At 39.5% G+C, this 19,251-nt stretch overlaps 1 pseudogene; it reads right to left on the bottom strand.

Annotated features, from left to right (window-relative positions):
• Positions 1–7,968: 7,968 nt before the first annotated feature.
• LOC142848771 (large ribosomal subunit protein eL6 pseudogene) lies at positions 7,969–8,901 on the bottom strand (annotated as a pseudogene).
• Between the last annotated feature and the right edge of the window lie 10,350 nt (positions 8,902–19,251).

Below are 19,251 nucleotides of genomic sequence, written 5' to 3'. Positions count from 1 at the left end.
TGGAAAAAAGAGAGCATCTTCAACAAATTGTGCTGGCAAAACTGGATGTCAATCTGTAGAAGAATGAAAATAGATCCATATCTATCACCATGCACAAAACTCAAGTCCAAATGGATTAAAGACCTCAATATCAGTCCGAACACACTGAACCTGTTAGAAGAGAAAGTAGGAAGTACTCTACAACACATGGGCACAGGAGACCACTTCCTACGTATAACCCCAGCAGCACAGACATTAAGGGCCTCATTGAATGAATGGGACCTCCTAAGACTGAGAAGCTTCTGTAAAGCAAAGGACACTGTCACTAAGACAAAAAGACAACTCACTGACTGGGAGAAGATCTTCACCAACCCCGCAAGTGACAAAGGTCTGATCTCCAAAATATATAAAGAACTCAAGAAACTAGACCGCAAAAGGCTAATCAACCCAATTATGAAATGGGGCACTGAGCTGAACAGAATTCTCAACAGAAGAACTTCAAATGGCCAAAAGACACTTAAGGTCATGCTCAACTTCCTTAGCAATCAGGGAAATGCAAATCAAGACAATTTTAAGATACCATCTTTCACCTGTCAGAATGGCTAAAATAAAAAAAACACCAATGATAGCCTTTGCTGGAGAGGTTGTGGAGAAAGGGGTACACTCATCCATTGCTGGTGGGAATGCAAACTTGTGCAACCAAAATGGTATTTCTTGCAATAGTGAAGTGATTAGAAGCGCATGAACTTTATGAACAACACTCTTCAAGCAGGAAGTCAACAGCCCTGGTGTAAGGACTGTAATCCAGCGAGGCTGGCTTCCTCTTGCATTCAGAAAACAGTGTGTTAACTGTTTGACAAGGGTGATACAGATGATTGCATTTGCCCAAATAATCCTAGATCTTAGTATACATTTGCTCAATTTTGAAAAAAAATGCTCATATATAGATCCAAATTCTTAGAGCTGTTAGCCAGGAACTCAGGTGCTTAGGAGTGTGGGGGTCTAGATAATCTAAGCAAGTCAGTTACTGCAAAGCACAGATGTTGCTCAAAGTCTGTCATAGCAATGTTGAATATACATCAGAATCCATAGACAAATGAGAGCTAAATTCTACTGCTAACACCTGTCATTACTCTGATCAAGAGAGTGATGGTCTAGCATCTTAATATGAGTGCTGTCCCATAGGGTGATCTCACTCTACAATGCAAGGTGCCTGCATGTGCAGCTTAGTAAGCACAAACACCTTTTTGTTGCTGACACTATCTTCTGAATTTGGTTGTAATGCTACGTATAGTAGTCCCTAAGAGACATATCCGAGTCCAATCCATTTGAAACACTGTGACTACAGCTGTGACTGGAAATGGGGTATTTAGGGGGTGAGACTGACATTAAAGTCAGTGGATTGAGCATAGAGCTGAATGCCTTCTATAACAGAGATGGATGATGGACCCTGCTCTGGCATTGGGAGACTCAAATAGAGGGAGAGACTTATCTTCTCCCAAAAAGGATGAGATTCTGTGGAAGTCTGCTGCTAGACTTTATCTGAATAATTGGAACTTTCTGGTGACACCACACACTGCACTCAGAGTAGACTTATATTGTGTACTTCCAGGTCTGCTTTTCAGGTATGTATCTTTGAACCTTCAGACTAGTGCTTCAGCATTGGTCCTCCTGGGGCATCAGCTTGCTGATCTCTACCCTGGATTTTGGAGATTTGATAGCTTTATTACCATGTAGATTAATCTCCATTTTATATATCAAGTTATATATATATATATATATATATATATATATATATATATATATTGCTGGAAGTACTAGCCAGTTAAACCACTTTGTCTTGTAAAATAATGCATGTCTCCTTGCATGGCAAATGTGTTCTAAAGTCACTGACTGAGCAGGAGAATTTATCCTGGATATCCTGAGTGGCCCCAAAATCCAGTGATGGGAAACTTAATAAAAGTATGAGGGTAGTAGATTTGATAGACAGAAGACAGGAAGGGAATATGACCACTGAGGCTTGTAATAGAGTGACAAACAGACAAAGCTATGACTCTACAGTTAAGAACAGTTTCTGCTCTTGCAGAGGGCCAGATTTGGTCCCCAGTGCATACATAATGGCTTATAACCATTTGAAACTCTACTTTCAGACATTTTGGAGTCCTCTTCTGGCCTCCATGGGCACCAGACAATGAAATGATGAGGACACAGACCAAAGAAAGCCACCAGCCCCCACAATTAGGAGAGGATGCAGTTCTGTGTACTGAGCCACTCTCAACTTGAGGAATACGGAAACAGAATTTGTACTTTAAAATGCATTAGCATCTATTTCTAGAAGTCTTTAGTTAACATATGCAGTACCTCTCTTTCGTGGACACATATGCACTGGGGCAGTGGTTTGAGCACTAATAGCTCAAATAGCATTAATCATACCGTTACTGAAACCAGTAAGCCTTTATGAGCCCAGACTCAGTCTTCTAGGCTGGTTACCACTAAACTGTACTTGTGAGCTTCCATGAAGAATTCATAATGTCCATTTTAGACAATGAACCCAGTTTCAAAGTCACTCAAGTCTGTCTCAAATCTTAGGCCTCAAGATTGATTGAATAAAATCAAATTTCTTCTTTCATACAAAAAAAAATTTTGATAAGTAGTTCAAGTTGTACTACCTAGAACCACTTGCCCCAAATATTAGAGTGTGACAGCCTAGCCAACTGAATCGACTTTTTGTTTCCCTATTAATATTATCACATTAGATTCTCTGGGCTCGCATCATTGACATACGTTTGGTAACTTCCAGAAGATACCAAGTGTCAGCTCTACTGACATGTTGGCTTATAAATCAGCAAGAGATTGTCTGAACTTACTTAGGCAGATATTTTGACTTTGATGGTTATAGAGAGATTTCTTAAAAATCTCTTTATTAATTCTTTGAGAATGTCATACAATGTACTTTGAGGATATTCATTGGTAACTCTTCCCTCTAACTCCTCCCTGATTCAGCTCTACCACCCTTTCACCACTAACTTTGTCCTCCCTTTCCTATTTAATGACCCATTGGTAAAATCTGAGTTGCCTATATACTCCTGGTATGGGGCCACCCGCTGGAGCACTGTTGACTTACAAGAGTTATACATGCCCTTAAAGAAAACTGGCTTTCCCTCCCCAAGAAGTCATTAGCTCTCTATAGATTTCAGGAGTGGAACGCATAAGCACTTAGCCTCCCCATGCTATAATGTTGACTGGCTGTCTGGCTTGCTCCCTTTGGAAAAAATAATTAGCAATTCCAATGTCTAATTTCACAATTTCATATATTTTTTCAATTGTTGTTTGGTTTTTGTTGTTGTTCATTTCCTGTTTTTTTATGACCTGATCTCACTAGGTCACAAAGGCTGCCTGACCTGAAGCAAACTATGTAGATCATAGACTAGACTGCAGCTCACCAAGATCCGTCTGCCCTTGTCTCCTGAGTGATGAAATTAAATCCATGCACCACCACTCCTGGTACCCTCACATTTCTAAATAATCCCTGGAGTCCAATTAGTGCTGATCACACATACAGTGGTGTGGGGTTATCCAAAGAAGCCACAGCATTATGGAAAACTGGTCTTCCTCCTCTAGAAGGGATGAAATGATGATAGTTCTTAAGCTAAGTAACAAGGTGAACCGTAAGAGAAACATGCATAGATCCCTGGGAAGGGGAAATAGACCAAAAGATCTCCTGACAAAATTGGGAGGATAGGGGTCAGGGGAGAAGGAAGGATCAAAGGGGACAAGGAGGGAAGAAGAGGAGGGGGAGGAGAACTTGAGGGAATAGGATAGTCAAGAAAGGGTAAGGACTGAGGTGGAAAGCAAGAAAGGAGATATTTTGATTAAGGGAGCCATTATGGGGCAAGCAAGAAACCTGGCACTGGAGAAATTCTCAGGAATCCACAAAATTGATCCCAGCTAAGACCCTAAGCAATAGTGGAGAGGGTGCCCAAACTGGCCTTGCCCTGTAGACAGATTCATGACTATTTTAAATGTCACCACAGAACCTTCATCCAACAATGGATGAAGACAGGGGCAGAGACCTGGCTGAGCTCCCAAAGTCCAGTTGAAGAGTGGGAGGAGTGGGAATATGAGCAAAGAGGTCAAGACCATGATGGGGACACCCACTGAAACAGCTTACCTGAGCTAATGGGAGCACACCAACTATAGTCTGACAGAGAAGGAACCAACATAGAACTAAGCTAGACACTCTGATTGTGGGTGACAATTGTATGGCTGGGGCAGACTGTGGGGCCACTGGTAGTGGCATCAGGAATTATCCCTACGGCTTGTACTGGCTTTTTAGAACCCATTCTCTTTGGATGGATACCTTGCTCAGCCTGGATATAGTGGGGAAGGACTTGGTCTTTCCTTGGAGCAATGTTCCTTACCTTCCCTGGGGGGTAGATGGGGAAGAGGGTGGGAAGAAAAGTGGAAGGAGTGGGAGGAGGGAAGGGAGTGGAAATTGGGATTGGTATGTAAAATGAAAAAGCTAGTTTGTTTTCTTTTTAAAAAATAAAATAAAAAGTGAGAGAAGAACAACAACAACAAAAAAGATAGGGGTAAGAACTCATGAATCCCTCCCTGAGCTGTGCTAGAATGCTGACTGTTTTGATTTTGTGAAAGCAAACACAGTTGCTGAAGTCATGAGGGCAGAGGCCGTGTCATATCCAGAAGACACAGTTTCTCTCCTGTCTTACCCATCTCTGACTCTTGCAATCTTTCTATCTCTAGAGTGGCTCTTATTATTCAATCATATTTGGATGATAAATCCTCAGATTGCACAATGAACAACAGCAACAGAAAATGCTTCTTTTTCATTAGAGGTTGTGGACAGCAGAAATAAGAAGCTAGAAGGAGAAGAAAGAGATGCTAAATAGATGAGTGCAATTGTTGAACACATGACATAGTCTTCCACTTATAGATTTGATTTGCATTCATTTTTGCACTCCTAGTAGTTTAGTTCCCCAATATCATTAGTTTTATTTTCCTGTAGCCAACTATGGTCTGAAAAGAGTTAGTGGGAAGTTCTAGAAAGAAAGAAATCCTAAGTTTCCAATTGTGTGCTGTTGGGAATAACCTGACAAAAATCTCACACCATTCTTCATTCCTCTCTATTCTTCTGCATCCTTCTCCATCCTTTTCCATCCTTCTGTCTTCTCCTTTCTTCTCCATCTTTCTCTATTCTTGTCTATCCTTCTCCTTTCTTCTCCATCCTTCTCCATCCTTCTCCTTTCTTCCGCATCCTTCTCCATCCTTCTCCTTTCTTCTCCATCCTTCTCTACATCTTCTTGCATCCTTCTCAATTCTTCTCCATTTTCTCCTTTCTTCTCCACCTTTCTTCATTCTTCTCCATCCTCCCCAGCATTTGATTCCCCCCTCATCCACAATGTGCATGCCATCTAGCTGTTAGTCTCTTACATCTGTCTCAACTGTCAGACCACAGTTTCACAGCATTTGTGTTCAAGTAAATTTTATGTTGTCCAGTGATTCGGTGTTGCTGAAAACACAGATCAAAGAAAAACTCTAAAATGTTTCTTCTGAGTGAAAAGATACAAATTCTCAGCAAGGAAAAAAAAGGTGTATCCAGAAATGTTTAAGATCCATAGTGGGAATGAGTTTTGTTTCCCAGAGACGAAGGAAAAAAAGGGAATTAGTCTAGTTTTTGCAGCCACAGCATATGATGAGTACTTAAGAGACATGGAAAAGACATCAGTTTATAAGGTTTGGTATAATCCATAACTTCAGGTATCCCCTGGGGATCCTGAACGTGTGTATGTGGGTGAAGAAGGACCACTGACTCTGAGATTCTGTGTTTTCCTTATATGTTCCTATTTAAAAATCCTTTGAACTCAGACAGTCCCTCTCTATCTCACTTCCTTCTTTCCTTCCTTTTTACCTGTGGATGATTCCTATTGAAAGAAAGAAATACTTATTTTCTCGCTTGTTATCCCGAAATGCAGACAATGTAAATGCATGTGATTTCTGGGGAGACGTGACAGCCTTTTCATATTCACTTGGTCTGTTAGATGCAAATCCAATTTGAGAATGTTTCACCAACAATGTGATTTGTCACCTGGGTAAGAGTGAATTAAGGTGTTTCTATTGCCATATTAAAGTGCTTCTATTGCTGGTGAATTACTAATATACATTTACTTAGTGTCGAATGTGTATCTGTTTGCCCTTGGTGTTGTAAAATTTTGATGGCTGTAAAAATTGCCCTTGCAATTTGCACATCAACTTTGTAACTCAAAGTTTTATGATCCTTCTGTGCACCTCAGGTTTCTATGACCTTCTGTGCTGAACTCAAGATTCAATGAAGTGATCTAAGTTAGAATATGGATACAGAAGAAAAGACAAATCTATAAAAGAAAATAACCCAACATAGTCTGCAATTAAGATGTGAAGAAATGCCAGGAAACAGTGAGTGTATGCATTAAATACCTCAGAAAGGAGAATGGAAATTAACTCTTGAGACATAATAAGGAAAAAGGATTCGTGAGATGACATAGAAGGGGAGATAATGAACTTCTTGTTGACTTGGCTTATTGAAATATTTCAATAAATAAAACCAGTGCAGTAAAGCAGGAAAACAGATGTGAATCCAGGGCTGTGGAAACTGCACAGATGGAAGACACTTGCTGTTCCAGTAGAAGGACTCAAGCAGGCCCAACAGTCAGTGATAAAACTAAGAAAGCAGGATATGGCAGTAGATGTATAGTTTGTAATCCTAGTGCTGAGAGAACCCGTGGGGTTCCCTGGCTGTCCAGGCAAGCATGATTAAGTCCCATTTCCCAGAGACAGACCCTGTCTCTAAAGAACAAAGAGGATAGCTTCTAAGGAACAACTCCTAAGACTCTGGTCTTCACATTCAGACATATTCATGAGTATACACACACACGCACGCGCACACACACACACACAGAGACAGACAGAGAGAGAGGTACCAACATACAGACAAACGTTCACACACATATAATAACACACAAACCAAAATATCTATGTTTAATTCTTTTTCTCTGAAGACCCCAAATATATGAAAGTTTTATTTTATAATTTACTCACATACACCATTGAGAAACAAGATATCTATGTCACTTAGATACCATCAAAAGTAAAAGTAAATGTATCTTTTCTTAAGCTATGTTTGCATGATCAGCATGCTGAGCCATATTACTTCTAAATATAGATAGTAAAATATGCAAACTCTTTATATTTAAACTATTTTGTTAGCAGCATAGAAACTTGGGCTGAGCACTCAGTTGGGAAGATGTAAGCAGTTTATGTATACTCCTTTCTGAAAAACTAGGTGTCAATTACTAAGGTGTCAATTAAGAAGCCTTTTTCCCTCCGAAAGGAACTATGAACTCCAAGTCCATTGGATTAATATACCCTATCCTTTCCAGCATTGGCAGTAGCCAATCAGAAAATCAGTATTTACCAAGCACCTACTGTGTGTCAGTAGTCTAATTAGAGTATAGAGGCGAGAAAGAAATTAAAGACAAAATCCATGCCTTCTAGGAAATTACTTATTAATTATCCTTTTCCCTCTGAGGTTGTCTGCTCACCAAGAGCAATGCAGAATTGAATGTTTCTTTGTATCCATCCACAGCCTCTGGTGTGACTCAGTTTACAACAAAAACCCTCAATAATTTCCTTTAAATAGATGAGTTTAAAAGATGTCACAGAGATAGGTGACTTTGGAGCTATTAAGAGAAGAGAGACAGAGTACTTGTGCCATTTTCCAGGGACTGAGTTATTAAACACCTTTGGGAAATACAGAGAAAGATTTCTCTTAGAGATTCAAAATGTGCCTTAATATATCGAAAACCCTGAAAATCCCAGCAATGGAGGGCTTATTAGCATTTTAGAAACCTTTGAGCACAGATCTATTTAGAAGATGGATAACACCAGCTAAGATAATTTTACTTCCTTGCCATGTATTTTTTTGACACATAAAGTTGTTTAATTAGGTTGTCAGCAATTTAGAACACCAGTTTGTGAGGATACATCCCATTGGTCAGACAGAACTGAGAGCGCAGGTAGCCCTGCAGCTGAGGAACAGCTTTGATCTTTGGCAGAATCCGCGAGTCCACCGCTTTCTGATCAGCCTTGCGCTGCTCTGTAATCTCGTATTTCTATCTCGTATTTCTCCTTCTCTGTGTCAAAGATCCCGCCCTCCTGATGCCGGGGCTTACGCAGCTGCTTTTTCTTGAAGTAAGCATCAGTCAGGTGTTTGGGGAGTTTAACTGTGCTGATATCAACTTTTGTAGAGGTGGCAATGACAAACTTCTGATGTGTTCTTCTCAAAGGAACTCTGTTGAGGGCAAGAGGTCCTGTCACAAGCAGTAAACCACTGCCCAGTTGCGTCAGGAAAACCACTCTCTTGCCCCTGTGGCACCCGGTAAGGATGATGAGGACAGTCCCAGGAGTGATGCTGGCACGCAGGCGTCTCACATGCTGCCTGAAGGGCTTTTTGCCATGGCTCAGCAGCTTCCGAGGCACATCTTCAGTAGGATAATACCTGGGCATTTTTCGAAGCTTAACCACCCGGGTACCACCATTCTTGTCACCACCAACTGGTTTTGTGACAGTGGCAAGGACCTTTTCCTTTTTCTTCTTCTTTTCAACCTTGGTTTTCGCAGCTGTGTATTTCCTTTTGTACATGGCCTTTCTGGAATACATAGCAGATCGGGAGTACCTGCCAATTCCTCTAACAAGGACTTGATTTCGGCTGCAATGGGGCTTCCCCTTCTTGAGCTTTTTAGCCTTAGGGTCACCCTTTTTGGCTGCACCAGCGGCAGGGGCATCACCGCCAGCCTTCTTGGCTGCAGGTTTCTTCTCTTTTGTATCAGGTTTCTCGCCTTTTTCACCCGCCATCTTGCAAGATGGGAAAGCTGCCATGTATTTTGTTAAATAATGACACAAACAACTTGTTTTACATCAATTTAAAACCAAGTACCACTTCCTAAGTGATCAACCAAGTTTTCAAAGAGTTCTTAAAGACTCACTTGCTGCATATGATGTTGATATGAGAACGTCATATGTGATTGGACGACTTCGTGGGTGTAAGGTGAGCTACTGCTCCTTCCTTTACAACCTGCATGAACATGCACCCACAGAAGAAAACAGTTACAGCTGATCCCACAGCCTAGTTGCTTTAAGTCCTTTGGTTCAACAGTTAGATTGGCTCCCTTTGGGTGTGTCTGTTTCATGAGGGAAGGACACCATCTTCTTAGTGTGAGACCATGTTCGGTGACATTTCATCACCTCCCTCCTGCAATCTTTGACTTACCATGGATCCAGCAATTGTCAAGTGAAGCAGACTGAATAGTTCTAAGATTACAATTGCAAGAGTAAAAATGGGAAACAGCCTGGGATAGAGAAATGGTTCATCGTAATTGGGAAGGATGAACAATGTCCTCCCACAACCAAAGCTCAATTACCTACAGTCCCTTCAGAGCAGCTATCTGGAGCCAGGTTTGGCAAAGGATTTTTCCAGCCAGGCCATCGTCAGAATACACCTGCACTGTTAAAAGACATTGTCCCTAAATAGCCCCATTTTCTTCTCCCTCTCCACTTGGTATGCCAGATGTTTGGGCTTTTTATTTGTTGAAGAGTATGAGGAGTTCCCATATGTCCTTTCAAAAAAAATTGTAGCTTTTAAAAATAAAGTGTTCTTCCTAAATGGCAGTGGGCCAGAGATGAAGGCCAACATGTGCTATACGCCAGGGTGGCTGTTGTTATGGTTACGTTTTTATGATTTATTTGTGAAATTTTTAATAGGCACTGCTCTTAATGTCCCCTTTCGTTTGGAGGAAAGGAGGGAGTGCTATTTTCTCAGGCTTGCTGCGGTGGCTGTTAGCTTTGAGTGCATGTGGAAGTTAAAATCTTGATGGTGGTCATCAGTCAGTGACGGAACTGAATGCTGAACCCCCAAATTTCTTTCTGCTCCCTTCCAAGCAGCTTAGGTTTAGCTCCCTGACTTTCTACTTCTTAGCCTTGCTTTTTTTTTTGTTACACCTGAATGCAGTGATGTGTAAGAGACACACACAAGAGCAAACAATTTCCTGAGTTGGCAGAATGGGCTGGCAAGGTCACTGCCAAGCTTCCCAAGCTGAGTTTGAAGGCAGGAAGCCATGCGGTGGAAGAAGACAGCGAACTCTAGCAAGTTGTCCTCTGATCTCATCATGGTTACTATGGTATGCATGTGCACGAGTGTACAAACCTGCACATGCATGCACACTTGCAGACACCAACACAATAAATGCAGTCAAAACTAAGAATAAATAAAAAGCAAAATAGTCTACTTCATCCGTTGTTTTGAATGAGATTTTTTGTTTTGTTTCAGAAGATTCACTCTTCCAAAATGGCATCTCCTCCTTCCAGAAGCAAGCTTTATACCACTTCTTCATAAATATGTGTAGACAATCTCTTGAAATACATGAGGAAGATGATGTGAGAATCCCAATAGATGACTAAATCTGAAGATAGTACTTCCTTCTATAGAAACTCTATTTTCAACTAGGTACACATGAACAATAAAGTTTAATTCATAAATCAGACATAGTAAAAGGTGAACAATAACTAACAGCAAAACTGAAGAGCTAACCATATGCTATAATTATATTGCCAACATTACTATTCTTAAACTTTGAAATTTTATTTTTTTACTTGAACAAGGTAACTGAAGTAGAGGCAATACCATCCTGTGGCACTCAATCTGGTAATCAAAATGATCCAGGCGTGAATATCATATACAGTATGGAAACAGAGGACAAAGGTTTGAATCTTAGCCCAAGTGGGACAGAGACAAAAGTATAAACTCTGCAGCTACTCACAATGGCAGAGAGGTTCAATGAATGATTTTTGGAACTTTCCACGTAGTATTTTTGGAATGTACTTGACAGTAGTTAATGGAAGCTGTAGAAGATGATGAACTCATGAATAAGAGAGGACAAGAAGGAAAGAACAAATGGATGAGTAACAGTCTTTAACTCTGTAAACAACTATAGCTGTTTACAAAGTTATTTGTGACTAGGTAAATTTTTCTATTATGGTTATTTATATTATATTTATTTTAGGAAGAAAAATCCATCAGTAAAGACAAATGTTACCATGGTTTTTGTAGCTATGGTGAGTTCACCTCATCCATACTCAGTGCTAAAACTGGAGTTACCACTCTTTTGGTCAACATGAAGTGGAAGTCTATGCCTACTGTGTGTCTAAGCAATTTCCTTTCTAAACTGATTCATATGACCTTGGGCCCTCAAAGGTTGACCTTGATGTTGGCTATCATTGCCTCTCGTACATGCAGACTTAACAAATACAACCAAAAGAACATATCTGTATTTCATCTAAACCTTGGTTATATTTGGTCTTCATTGTATACAGAGCATTCATCCTACATTTTCTTAATGTGTATTCATCTCTTACCACCATGCAACTAGCTTCCTTGGGATTCAACGAGGGTACCAACAGCCATTTCTTGATTATGTAATCTCTTAACATTGTTTGACATACATCTCAAATTTAATATATAACTGTTGGGAAAGAAGGCTTGGCATAGTCACTATTGCTATTTTATTGCTTTTTAAAGCCTTAATATTGTGTGTGTGTGTTTAGATGAAGGACAGAAAAATGAGAAAATAGAAACTATGTTATTGTGGTTATTATTTTACTCAGATTATATTCTTTGTTTAAAACTCTACATAAAGGCATCAAAAAAGAAACAAGAAAGTAAAAACCAAGCCAAACCAAGCAAACAAAAAAACTAGAAAAACCCAAACTACTAATGTTAATAAGGACAATTTGAAAAAAAATCATATAACCTTTCTAGAACAAAGAAAAATATAAGGCCAAATATATAAAATTTATAGTAGTGAGAAAAATAAAAGGCATGGTTGGTAGGCTTCACAGGAGACTCGAGAATATAAAATTAGGGATGAGGCCTTGAGGGTTGGTAAAGTTCCACGTTCTCCTTTCTTTACAGTCAAGCATCTCATTTTCATGAAAACAGCTACCCCTGGGGCTGGAGAGATGGGATAAGAACAGTACTGCTCATCCAGAGATGACATGGTTCCAGCACCTATACTGGGAAGCTCACAACCTCCTGTCACTCCAGTTCTGAGGGATTTAAGGGATGTACACAAGCATGTGCACATACACACACATGACTTTAAATAAAGAAGAATGGTGCCACTACACTACCCATTTATTTTTATAATAAACAATAGTTTGTTTTATTATTAATAATTGTTCACCCAAGGCATTCACTTTCCCCTAATCCCCAGGATTTGTGCATCGTGTGTGTGTGTGTGTGTGTGTATGAGAGAGAGATATGTATGTGAGTGTGTGCATGGGTTATATTTTCTGTAATCACATATTCTCAATAGTAACTCGCAGATTCTTGTCCTCAGAACCCCTTCTACTTTTCCACCTCCAAAACTTGGCGGACCCCTTCCCTGCCTTTAAAGCACTTCCTGTGGCATTGTTCAGTGATAATTATGTCGTGTTGCGGTGTGCTGCATCATCTTGTGCTGCACGATACCAATCTGGGACTTGGCTGATGAGGTGAATTCTTTCCCTTGTTCAATTAGTCTGAAATTTTCTAATCCAACGTTAGTTAATTAATCTTTGCAGCCTTTCACTCTAATCACAAGTGAACTCTAGGAATCAAGATATCACATAATGAGGAGCAGACCTCTACTGCCGCTCACTCCTCACCCAGAGATGGTTTCAGCAGCCCCTTATTTTTGCAAGGTTATTTGAATATTCTTCTACTTGAAACTAGTAGACTCAATGACATTTTCAACTATTAAACTCATTCTATTATTAAACCAATATGTGTTTCCAGTCTCTTTAAAAACATTTTACTTTTAGATTTACCTTTAGTGTTTCGAGACAGGGACTTAGCCTGGAACTGAGTAGACCGGACTGGCATAGAGTTTGCATTGCTCTTCCTACCCCCTCCTCTACAATGCTGGAATAGCAGAGATGTACCAATGCCACATCTTGTGTTTTCCCCTGGTTCACTCTCCATAATTCACCATTTGTTGTTACTTAATTTTTAAGACTTACTTATTTTATGTATATGAACTTTCTCACTGACTCACTAATTTTAAAGGCTTCTGTCTATTCCAAGTTGCTTGCTTCCTCTCTGTCTAAGCTGAGGTTCACACCCCTGTGTTGTGGGAATCTCACATGCTGCTTCCAGGTGGTTCCAAGTCAGCATGGGGTTTGTTCTCTAGGTCTCAGCTTTCCGCGCCTGCCAGTGAACACTACGCAAGGCAACCTACATATTTTATTGTTATAATCTTCTGAACACTGTCAACCTGAAAGCATTTATCCCCTTACTGATGAAGAAACCGAAGCTCAGAGAAGCATATCTGTTTGCCTAGATCACCAAGAGAATATGGAGTAGAGGCAGAATTTGAATCAAAGTTCATCTCACTCAAAAACAAATCAAAATTAAAATGGCATTTGTCTTTCCAGGGTGTTCACCTCCAGGAATGCAACTGCAATTAAATGGTGCAGGAGATGATTTCTTATTTTGAGAATGGCTTAATACTTAGATTGCTTTAGTCTCTCACCTCTCATTAACTCAAACCACATTGATCCTGATATTTCTATCCACTACATGAGAAGACCTAAGGTCAATCCTTGACACCAAAATTTCTCATCAGCTGCTGGCAACTGATCTGTGTTCTGACCACTTCAATTCCTTAGGCAGAATCCCCCACCTATTCTCAAGGGGTGGGGATGGGGGTTGGGTTCCTTCAAGGTGGTTGGCCTTTATGATTTCTCGTTGTGTCCCCCTGGACACTTGCAGGAGTTAACGGCTACCTTCTAGGCAGCACCTCTGGCTTACTGTATATTAATAGAATATTGATATAGCAAAAAATGGTGTTGTGGGATTCATCATTTGGTAAATCCTCCACCGTCTGCAGTTTTACAGAGCCATTTAATTAGCGATTTTACAACCTCCTCTCTTCTCATTAAATTAATTAATAATTAAGTTCAAATATAGGCATCTTTAATGTCATAATTATATTTCAGTTTTATGGTCACTGGAGTTTAGCTCATTAGGGGAGGCTCTCATAAACCACAGCCCTGTTTAGTGGCTGGAGCACATCTATGCCACCAAGCTGATCTGAGCTGATATTTTAATCTCTCTGCTTCTTGAAGGGGCATGGCTGGGTTGTGCAGGGAAATTTCAGTCTTTGTCCTCTGCGAGCATAAAATGACAGTCACAACAGCAACATCAACCAATGCAACCAACACTGCATGGCTTCTCATCTTTAGAGTATGGCTGACTTTTATGATGTTTCCCTAGACTATTTGTGGAACATTGGTCCTAACCGTGTGTTCTGATTGGATCAGATCTTCCCACCTTCGCATTGCTGTTAAACTTAGAGTAGCCACATCCAGGACCAGTGAGTGATGTCCTCTGATTGCCAACATGATTTACGAAGTCGGTAATGGCCTTTCACACAATATGGCACGCTGTACATTCCTTTAGACAGAATGGATTTATTTCAGCCATTAGCACTGATTAAACCAGCTTAGTTGAAGAGGCAAAACAAAACTTGTCTTTGAAATTGTTCTTATTTAATTTTGTTCGCCCTCACATAACCCAGGACAGTGCTAATTATTCCTTGATGGAGCTCATATTTCTAATGTAATTCATATGTAAATTCTAATTTCCTTCATATGGGAATGTTTGTGTTCCTTGTCTCCTTCCAGGCAGAAACACAAACAGAGAATTAAAACTGTTTAGAAATGGAAACTTCGTGTTGCCTTTTTCTGGCCTGGCTTTGATTGGCTTCGCTTTCTTGCTCCTAGATTAGAACTTGATGATGTTAGAAAGTTAAGATTCTAGGCTGTGGTTGAAAGGAAAAAAATTATCTTAATGCTTTAAAAGAATTTGATTTTTGAAGGTGTGAATTGCATCCTCAAATGCTAACAGAAGTTTAACCATCTAAACCTTACCAGAAATTTGCTCTGAGAAAAGACAGCACAACTTTCTTGAGCATAATAGTTAATGATTCTAATCCTGGCACTTAGAAGGTAGAAGCAGAAGGATAGGATAGCTACAAATTAGAGGCCAACCTGGTCTCCCAACCAGCTAATGCAGCATAAGCCATATATTATCTATAAAAATAGATAAATCAATAGATGATTGAAGGATGGATGGATAGATAGATAGATAGATAGATAGATAGATAGATAATAGATGATAGGTAGATAGATGAAAGATAGATAGATAGATAGATAGATAGATAGATAGATAGATGATAGATAGATAGAGATAGATGATAGATAGATGATATATAGATACATACATACACACATACATAGACAGACAGACAAATATATGGATAGACAGATAGAAGGCAGAAAAACAGACACACAGACAGATAAATGAAAAGTAGGTAGACAGATCTAAGAAACCAAACATCACAGTCTAGATAGACTTTATCATAAAATATGGTAAGAATAACTTAGCTATATGGATTATTCAGTCTGTTATGAAGATATGAAGGTGAACAATAGGTTTAAAATTGAAAATCTTTCTAAACCAATGATAGATTATTGCAGATGTGATTAACTGTAGATTTATAAATGACATCTTGGAAGATTCATGATCCAAACTGTATAATGTGGTGCTAAAGTAGCTCCAAAGTAGCTTGAACTGGTTAATATGTCACGTGTATGTACTTGACACATGGTCAAGAGAAGCAAAATCCCTGCAGAACGTCATAGCTAAAGTCCATAGTAGACTACTTGCTTGATGAATGGCAAGGCAAAGGGCCCAGGTGCGGACAGTTCCTCAGAGTGGGCAACTATAAGCCAGGAAGGTTTGTAAATGGAAAAATTGCAACGTAGCTGAGGACAGGGCTGAGGGAGTCTGTAACCATGCTGTCTGTGTTCCAGGACATTCCAAAGCTGGTGGTTCAAAGGAACCTTTGCGCATTGTCAAGCTTGCTTTTGTTCTAGTCAGAGAGTAATGTATGAATGTGTGTGTGTGTGTGTGTTTTCTTGTGCCATTTCTGTCTATGAGACTGAGTATTCTTCTTAGCTTCAGGAAATATTTGCAGACTGTGTTTCCACCAAATTCATCATAATGAAAGGTAGCTTATCCCTACAATTAAGAAAATATGAAAAGAAACCTCAAAATGGGACCCAAATATTACAAGAAAAAGATCAAATCACAACTAGATCTACCTTTCATGTCAATCATGTTCCCTGGATATTTTTTAAGAGAAAGAGATGACTTTCATGCCTTGCAGTCTCTCTTGTTACCCACCCATTAGAAATTGCTTTGCAAGGTATTTCACATATGGCCAAGGAAGCTGTGAGGTCTTGGATAAATAAGAATTACAATCAGTTGAAGGCCATTGGCAAACAATGCCGTGATTCTATTTGATAAGATATCATATTTGTGCTGCAGTTAAAATCAGAAAGGACCTTTTCAGTCACATCACCCTCACGTAGACTGACTTTGTAATATCTGGGACATAATTACATTTGCATTAAATATGCACACGCATACGCACACATCATGCCAACATTACAGCTGTCCGAAACTATTTTCAATAATTGATTTGCCATTTAATTGAACAGCATGACTGACTAACATAGCTCATTACTTTACTCATTAGTTAATTATCGGAGAAAGTAGGACAAGTCAATAAAATGGAAGGCTGTAAATTCCAATACTAATTAGCACCATTTCCTTAGAGACATATTTAAGGGCAGATTGGCTACCTGAATGTCCTAAGACCTTGTAGATGAAGGAGAAGGATACATACACATCAAACTAGATAGGAAGGAAGTGGTATAGACGACAAGTAGACTGAAAGAGCTACTAATAACTCTGTTATCTGCACTGAAACACAATTGAGGAGAAAATTACTTTGAGGAGAGAGGAAGAGCCTTCATGTAGCATTTACGAAAATGATTTGTAAAACAGCATTACTTTCATTGCTTTTGCTTTGCAAGAATGTTTCTGTCTACAGTTTGCAGTCCTGCATATGAACGTTATCATGTTGAATGATATTTATATAGAGATTTATTGCAAGTGGAATCTATCCAAGGGAAGGCATTCTATAAGACATCAACTGATTCCTTTTACTTGGAAGAAAAAAATATACATTTATGCTCCACATAACCCAGATTATACTCATGTGACCAAGAGGCATTTCTGCATAGTTTTCATATAATGTTGAGTAGCCCCACACCTGCAACCACGTGCACATCTGCATCTTTTTGGCTGGCTATCTAACTTTTCATTACATAAAGCAGAGTTCAAAGTTCTCTGTGTTGTGGCTATTTCCCCTATGGAAATTCCTCCAGCTTTTGGAATTTGCTATTTTTTTCTATCAATACAGCAGGCAGAGAAACATCTGCTGTTGAGGAGCTGGAAATAAAATAGAACATGATTTGTTCTTAGGTAGTGTCTGCTGCAGAGCCTAACATGACTCTATCCTGGATAAAATGCCCAGTTACTCTGCCTGTACCAATATTATCAGAAAGCCTCAAATAATGATCACAAAGCAAAATCATTTAGGAACAAAACAATTCTAGTCACAGACAAGGTGGTTTTTGGTTTTGTTTTCTATTTTATTCTTGTAACTTAGGTGCTTGGTTTTATGTATTTTCAAACAAGCATGCCATGAAAACAAGCTGGGCTAGTGAGGAAAGGCTACTCTCAGTCTGGCTACAGTGCATGCCATATTTGGCGGAAGATTTCTGGTGAGTGATGAACAATTAATCTTGCATTAACCTTGATCACTTTGGCTTGCAGCTTCTCAAAGGTTGTTCATTCCCTCCAAGCTATGGGCATGGCCAGACCTAACGGAGTGCTCATTTTTACTCTGATTTTCTACTTAATTAAATGAAGCTACCAAAAAGGAATGCCAGCATTCTTCCAAGACATTCTTCCTGTGGCATTCTTCCAAGGTATAATAAAATATGTACTCATGGTAGGTGTTATTGTTATTAATCTTTTTTAAAAAAAAATCAAGGGATGGGTGCTAGAGAGATGACCAGTGGTTAGGGTACTTTTTCCTCACACAAGACCTGGATTCAGTTCCTGTCACTTAGGTGGCTCACAACTCTTTGTAACTCCAATGCCCTCTTCTGGACTCCATGGGTACCGGACAGGCATATGGTGCACAGACATACATGCAGGCAAAACACTAATATACATAAAATAAGCATAAATAAGGTTTTCAAAAAGTTGAAGAATTAAATTGTACAGAGATATTTGCAGTTTATTTTAGACATGTATGCCAATTGCTCAGCATCATAATAGTAATAACCATTAAGAACATCATTAGAAACGCAGGCATGTCTGGAAGTTCATATGCTGTCTCTGTGTACATGGAGCACCTGTACACTTGGGTCCATTAGTGTTTGTATTTATTTTGCTTTCCAAATAAGCTATGCATTTCTTACCTGCTATACCTTATCATATTTCTGGGTCTCATTCTCCACAGCCTCCTAACTTCTGGAAGACTCATAGATTTCCATTGCAACTTGTATAAAAGATTCATGCTGGAATTGTTCTGGTTGAGTTTGAATGGTCCTCGTTTAGAACTGGGCCCCCAGGCCTAGGCAGGCTTTAATCAGCTGTAACTGGAGTGAAGCTGTCAGCTCCTGCTTGTTCTCTGTCAGCTTTAGTGCCACTTAGAGCATCCCTGATAAATGGACAGCACAGATTTAACAGTCGACCTGTGGGAAAGGAAAACCAGACATCTCTCAAGCACTGCAAGAAACTCTTTAGCCGTGTCATGGAGACCTCACAGGTAGACATCCCACTGTGGGTAAAGCAGAAGTTGATGAAATAGAAATACATATATCTGAAAACAGCATCATCTTGGTAAATATAAGGGGATTTAAAAATGGACAAGAATGTTGGGGAAAAAAACCAAAAGACAGAGTTGGGAAGAGACAAAAGTACACAGCAATAGGAGGCTCCCTTCATTGTCACCTTGAGTAACAAGAGGAAGAAAATTCCATGCTATGCTCCCTATTCACTTGGAAAGTGAGAAGGCAGTGCTTGGCATGGAGAAACTCATGTTGATAAATTGAACATCCAAAGGTGCTCTTATCCATTCCCCAATCATGTGACACCAGGAGAAGTTAAACACAAAATTGTGTTCCAAACCTCAGTTCTCCCATCAGTGTAATGGGGATAAAAATTTCAACTTTGCGGATCTTTTGAGAGTACATAAA

The sequence above is a fragment of the Microtus pennsylvanicus genome, chromosome 4 (assembly GCF_037038515.1).
Source record: "Microtus pennsylvanicus isolate mMicPen1 chromosome 4, mMicPen1.hap1, whole genome shotgun sequence".
In the NCBI taxonomy this organism is placed as follows: domain Eukaryota; kingdom Metazoa; phylum Chordata; class Mammalia; order Rodentia; family Cricetidae; genus Microtus; species Microtus pennsylvanicus.
This window is presented reverse-complemented; position numbering and strand designations above follow the sequence as displayed.